Here is a 7472-nt window from a genome sequence, read left to right on the forward strand (position 1 = left end):
ACTTTCACTATTAGATGCTTTCGTTTGTGGATTTTCTTGATGTGCATAGAGTACTCTTGAACATATGCTGTACGTGTGTGGTTTGTATGGCCCTAGAATATGGGTGTCTGTCGGAGATCTTATTCTCGAAATGATATCAGCGAGGAAAATTGCATGATATTTTGAAAAATCTAGTTTTTGCCTCATATATATAGGAAGAACGTGAAAAACTCTAAAAAAAGTGTTTGATATATATGATAAGAGACAATATTTTTGTAGATATTTGGAAAATATCGTGTTTTTTTATAGTACTGGCCTCTCTAAATAAAATCATGGTATTTCAAAATACTGGTGATATTACGATCATTGTCTTGGCAGCACTGGCGGAGCCAGGGGTGGGCAGTCGCCCACCCCAGAATTAGAAACTGGATTTTTTTTTCTTCTGACGATGTTAAAGAAAGAATATGCGTCCATGTGTATTTTCTTCTGACGATGGTAGTGCTAATCTTTTCCCTTAATTTTTTTCACCTTATTGAATTGTGTAAAAATCGCAGAAGAGACGGGTTATTAGTTCGTGGGAGTTGGAGTTCTCTCTTGTGAACATTCAACGAAGATCTGTGTGTTTTTCCCCAAGCTTCTTCTTTTGTCATTTGTTCTTTGTGAAACCGTGTAACCTACGATTATGAGGAACCCGACTTCACTCATCCCTATATCATCCTCTGTGGTCATAACTCCCTCTGGGATCTCATTGGTACTAAGTTGTTTTGATCAATCTGACCCTATCGATGGGTTCAGCACGGTTGATTTAATAGAAATCAATCTTTTGATAGTGTTCTTTAACAAAAAAAAACATGATTTTTAATTTATTTTGACAGTGTTCTTTAACAAAAAAAAACCATGTTTTTATTAATGGTTATTGATTTTTGAATCAGCAAAAAGTCCTGCACATAAGTCGGATTCTGTCTATTCAAATGTTGATCTTCACTAAATGGATGATGTAGATCACATACACAGGGTCCAATTTGATGAAAACAACTTGCATCGGTGAGGTCCTAATGACAGGAATGGCGATATGGATGACTGGAACCTAAATGTGGTTATGGGTGCCATGCAAAACACTATGCTTGCTTCACTAAATGGAGGAAAAGAGGGATTGAAAATGTGTTGTTATAGCCTGGCCACGGTCAGGCCGATGCCATGAAGGCCCTCAGAATGATGAAACCAAATGGTACCATCAATTTGATGGCCATCGCCTTCTCCGGCCAGGGAGGCCGCTTCTAGAAGAGCATGTCAGATCTACGACGCACAACCAAAATTTCTTCTAACGATGGGTGGGCGAAAATTTTTTGGCTCCGCCACTAGTCCTATTAAATGGATCGTCCTTCAAGACCATAGCATTGTCCCCGAGACCCGAAGTCTGCCCACCCAACGAAAAACTTCTGGCTCCGCCACTGCTTGGCAGCATAAAACTCTGTGGACTTACTCCTTGCCTCCAGGGAGTCACCACGCTTTGGCTTGTGCTAGGGGTGACACCCATGGGATTTGAACCTAAACCACCTGCCTAGTGGCCTAGGCCTCATCCCACTACGCCAAACCCCTTTGGGGCATGGCTCGGCTTCTCTGACTTGGGCGATGATAAATGAGCTGAGCCCAAACAAGCCACGTTACCGGCCCTATCATTGCTACATGCAATACAAAGAAAAATCTTGTCTAAAAGCTGTTTGAGTTTGGGTCAGATATCCAACAGAGACCAAGTCCATTTAGGCTCTGTTTGAGAGCGGGTGTTGGAGAGGAGATGAGTAGGGTGATGGGAGTAGAGAAGAAAATGTGAGATGAGGCTGTACTACATCCTTATGATGAAAATGACCCATCACCCCCTTTCTCCACTCTCAACAGCATTCTCATCTTCCAAAGCAGGGTACCCAAATATGTGATGGCAGGTGGTATTAATTAAACCCTCATTAAATACCATCTCACCTCTCATCTCTGGACTCTCAAACAGAGCCTTAGTTGGATTCGATAAGCAAAATTAAACTTGGATTTGGACTTAAGCATTTTTAATTCCAGTTTGTTCACGACATTAAAATTCAAAGTAAACCTTTTTACATGAGCCAGAATTAATTAATCTACATGTAATCACATTCGAGTCTGACTCAAACTCCGACAAGATCTAACCCAAATATGCATCTGGCTTTGAATTCAACTCCAAACCCAATTAATCTGCATCTAATTATGTCCGACCCGAATCTACATGCCTACCAAAAGCTTCGACCTTCTCTGAGCCTATTAAGATGCAAATTCTGTTCGATCTGAGTCTGGAATCATCTGTCATGCCAAGCCATGCCTAAGCCCAAATATTGGGCCCAAGAATGGCTCGTTATAAGGCAAGTGCCCAAGACCTTATAGGGACCTGGCCTTATATCTTCCCCTGTGCATGAATAGTCAAAGAGTTAAGGGTTTGTTTGCTTGCATGTTTCAGGAGGATAGCATTTTTAAGGGATTTGGGGGTAGAATTGGATAAAGGCTAATTTATCTCACCCATAGTTTCTTAATCTCACTCACACTGTACCTTAAAAAACACATGCCAACATACACATTGCAAGAACTTACCAAACAGATGTATCTGCAAAACATGGTAAGTTCAATGTGTTTTATTGAAAATGCAATTCAAGGGTGAGAAACCATATGTGAACCATGAGGTATTTGGTGCATATTCTTACATGCTAAACACTTTTTTGGCATTGAATAATCAACTATAATTTTTTATCTTCTTATGTTACTGGATCATTCATATAGCAAAAAATGACCGTATTGTCTTTCTAAATGACATGTTTTCGAAAATGCCTACCAATTTACCGAAATCCTCTTCATGTCCAAAATTTTATTTTTTTACTTTTTAGAACATTTTTACCCTTCACATAAGCAAACTTGATATGTATGTCATTCAAAGTTCACAAAAACTTAATAACAAGGATATTCATATGAAAATTTTGATGAAAAAATGTGCAAACATGGCTAACTTGCATCTCAAAATAGGAGATTCATATATGAAATGCATGGATCTTCTGAGATTTGCAAGCCTAATACAAACCTTCTAGAATTTTAAAGTTCGAGCTTGGTAGGTTCACTCAATGCATTTGGGAACATTCTGACTTTTATGCAGACAACATGTGAACCTCCTTTAACTAAAAGATCATATAAAGTTAGGACGTCCATCCGCAAATGTATGAAGTGACATTCACAAACGCCACAACCTTCGCACGTTTTTTGGTTCGAGTTTAGCATGTTCAACGTCATACATTTGTGGATGTCTTGATGTTCGCACATATGACTTGTGAACCTCCTTTATATATGCAGATCTTTTAACCTCAATTGCAGACCTAGTGAACATTCACATTCACATATTTAACATGTGAATTTGTTAGGTTCACAAATATTCTCATTACCTTTTCGTGAATCTCCTGACCCTTGCGCATTACATTTTCAAAGCTATGTATATGCATTAAATGCGATTTATGTATGCATAAAAATTGTGTTTCATATTTGAGGACTATTTCACATACCATTAGGGTTTCTTTGCGAGGGTTTTGTGGTCCCCAACTTATGTAGTCCCCAATGTTAAGGTTTTCACTGAGTTTTCCGGTGAGGAAAGATTGTTTTTGCCTAAGCTCCATCGCATGTCATTGGCAAAACATCATCGGCAAGATTTTTAGCGTTCAACATATCATTGGCGGTAAGATTTTTTTGTAAGCACAAGTTTCACTCATTCTAATAGTTGAATTAGTTATTTTGGGAAATGATGGCATGTGAGTCTCCTTTGCCTATTTTTTTCCTTAATGTGGTAAGCCTCTGTCCTCGAATTTGGTTGTGTAAGAAACTCTTTAACATGTATTATAAAGATAATGAATGATGAAAGGGTCATGAAGACAGCAATACCTACTGGTCCAAAAAATATATAGAATATGTACATGCTATAAAAAGTCAGACTGAAATTGTTTTTTCTACCATAAACCTTGTGTAGTATAGTAAAATTATTTTCTTTTGAATACTAATCTTTCAAAAAAAAAATAGTGGCTGATGATTCATAAATTCTTGTACTACAGAAGATTGATTTTTGGATCAACAAGGAACCTACTCCATGGCCAAAAGCATGGTTTTTTTTTTATGTAATTAACAAAAAATGCAGCATTAGTAAGATGAGTTTGAGATTATGGTGAATAAATAAATAGTCTCTAAAAGCAATGACAGTTGAACCATATGTAAGAAAATTACTTGCAGAAAAAATGTTGCAAAGTTTGTGTCCATTGTCATGTCTCTTATTCAGGAAGCATCTAAAGAAGATGGTGTTAGTGAGAAATCAATGAGTAAGAAGTTTAAGGAACCAATAGCTTTTGATTATTTGATCATTGCTAACCTCCAAGCCTGATAGAGGAGGTAGGAGACAAAGCCACTTGCAGTGACAATGATAAATTGAAGAGGAAGAGGGTAGACAGTGTGGGGTTGTAGAAGGTGGAGGAAGAACTTCAACAAAGAAAGGAGGCCAGGGCTGAAGTGGAGAAGATCCACTTCAAACAAATAAAAAGGCTAGTGCTGGAGTGGAGAGTCATCAGAGTGTGGTTGGTGGGAGGGTAGATGAGAAAACTCGACAAAGGCAGCATGCCAAGGCTAAGGTAGAGGAGAGGGTAGAGAAGGAATAAGATCTACCTCAAACAAATAAAGAGGCCAGTGTTGAGGTAGAGAGTCATTAGAGTGTGGGTTGTGAGAGGGTAGAGGAGAAACTTTAGCAAAGGAAGGAGGCCAAGGCTGAGGTGGATGAGAGGGTGGAGAAGAGAGAAGATTTTTCTCAAGCATTGACACATCAGTTCTATTGGTTTCAAGCACACGAGTGATTTGTAATGTTGTCGAATAACCAAAAAGATTGACTGGATTAAATGCACTTTCAACGATTCTTTGAGGTTGCACCATAGACTATTGATCATAGTCTTGTAGATGTCCTCTTGCAACTTTGGAATCATGCTATCAACACTTTCTAGTTCTTTGAATTTGAGTTCACCATCACTTTAAAAAATGTTTCACACATCACAGGATTAAAGTGCCTCAAAGAGTCAGTAAATGCACCAAGGTTTAAAAACTTCAAGTATAAATATCAAGTTTGTAAAAATGTCAGATTGAGGTTCAGGCCTGCAGTCCAACGTTAACCAAGAAGCCTTTAACGTGAACATGTGTGAAGAAGATAAGTCCCATACAAGCACGGAGTCTCATATTGATGATGTAAATCTTAATAAGAGCTTCATTAAGAGTCTCCTATATAAATGTGAGTCTCAAGATAGTAGGGACTCTAAGAAGATTAAAGGTTGTAGAGTCCTTAGACTTGTTGGGCTTCCCCTTATAAATTCCTATATAAATAAAGAGAGGTCAGCTCCTCTGAACGTGAATTAAGAGAGAGAGCCTTGCTATGGACATAGGTCAAGCTTAATGGAACCACATTTTACTATGTCTTATTATGTGAGTGTGTGTTCTTGTCTTATTATGTGAGAGAAGGCAGTGACTGACATATCTGTCTTATTATGGAACCACATTTTGCTCCTATGAGTAATTGTCCATGTGCATTGCCTTTTAGTTTGTTTGTTTAAATGGCATCAAGCTCATTCTCCCTGTCTACTAATTCGGTAGTGCAATGGAATGCCTTTTGGTCTCTAGTCTTTGTAAAGTTGGATAGAGACAATTACCTATTGTGGCACTCCCAAATTGAATCTATCATGTTCAATCATGATTTGATCAAATATGTTGATGGTTTCTATCCTACGCCAAACCAACTTATCACTAAAGGAGATCAGGTAAAGTCTATTCCAGAGTTTGATGAAAACGAGTTGATTAACTTGTGTTGAGTTGGATCAAGGTCACTATTACTGAGATAGTGTTGGGACAAATTATTCGTGTCCTCTTTGGCAAAGAAGCATAGATTGATTTAGAAAAATCCTATGCATCACATTCAAGTGTTAGAATCCTTCAGTTAAAACCTGATTTTCAGAATGTGAAAAAGAAAGAAAAGAGCATGATAGAATATTTGAATTGTGTAAAGCTTCTTGTGGATTCCTTATATGTTGTTGATAAACCAGTCTCAGATGCAGATCTGATTCAATTTAGCCTGAATAGATTGTCCTGGGAGTATGAAAGTTTTATTACTATTGTTGCTACTTTCTCTCTTGAAAAACTTTCAATGTTTTTTGAGATTTAGAATATCTTGCTAAATCAAGAGAAAAGACTTCAAATGTTAAATCCAAAGTATCATTACCAATCAGATATGTCAGTCACTGCCTTCTCTCCAAGAGGGCGATTGTGGTCATGGTCGTGGTGGTAGATAAAGAGGGGTTGGTTGTTCCAATCCCTTCTTCTAAAATTTTCAAAATTTTGGTGCTAGAGATAATCAAGGTCAACCTAGGTCACATCAATGTGAGGGTGGTCAGAGAGATGGACAGGTAGTCTGCCAGTTATGTGGTCACAAAAACCATACTACTCGAATATGTTATGATATTCCCAAAGCGTTCACAACTATAACACTAAATAGCATGACTAACATGTCACTTCTGAGGATTAAAGTATGACTTACAAAAGTGAATACCAAGGGTCAAACAATATTATGGTTGGAAGTGGTACACATATACCTATCTCCAGTTCAGGTATTCTTTCATTGAATTTTGGAAATAAGAATGTTAAGCTAAATAGAGTTCTTCATGTGTCTTCTATTAAAAAAAATCTCTTGTCAGTAGCCAAATTTATAAAAGATAATCTTTGTTTGTTTCAATTCGATGCAGATGGTTTTTGTGTGAAGGATCTACAAAGAGGAACTACTTTTCTAAAAGGACTGAGTAAAGTACTTTATCTGCACCCAATTGGACATCGTGGAAAAGAGAATCAGTTCTCAGCAGTTAGTTTTGCTAAAACTAATAATAATAAAGTTAGATTTTCTAATGAAGTTTGCATTATCGTTTGAGCCATCTTGGTTTTAAAGTTTTGAAAACTCTTGAGAAAAACCAGTCTATTTTATTTATGAATAATAAGGTTGATTTAGGCTCATCATGTGTTATAAGCAAGATCCACAAATTGCCTTTTGGTAAGGCTGAATTTTCTGCTCAAGCTCCTCTACAGTTAATTCATGCGAATCTCTGGGGTCCTGCTCTCGTACTTTTCTCAAGAAGGGTACAAAATTTATTTGTTGCTTGTTGATGAGTTTTCAAAGTTTTCGTAGTTATTTCCTCTAGTCAAGAAATTTGATGCTTATTCATGCTTCATAAATTTCAAAAATATTATTGAAAAGCAAATTGGTAGTCAAATCAAGATTTTTTATAGTGATGGAGGTGGAGCGTTTGTCAGTGATAATTTTACCAAAATTTAAAATTATTGTGGCATCAAACGTTGGTTGTCCTATTGTCACACCTATGAACAAAATGGTGTATTAGAAAAGAAACATTGACATATTGAAACGGGTTTGA

This window comes from Nuphar pumila, chromosome 3 (assembly GCF_984573655.1).
Source record: "Nuphar pumila chromosome 3, dmNupPumi1.hap1.1, whole genome shotgun sequence".
Taxonomy (NCBI): Eukaryota; Viridiplantae; Streptophyta; class Magnoliopsida; order Nymphaeales; family Nymphaeaceae; genus Nuphar; species Nuphar pumila.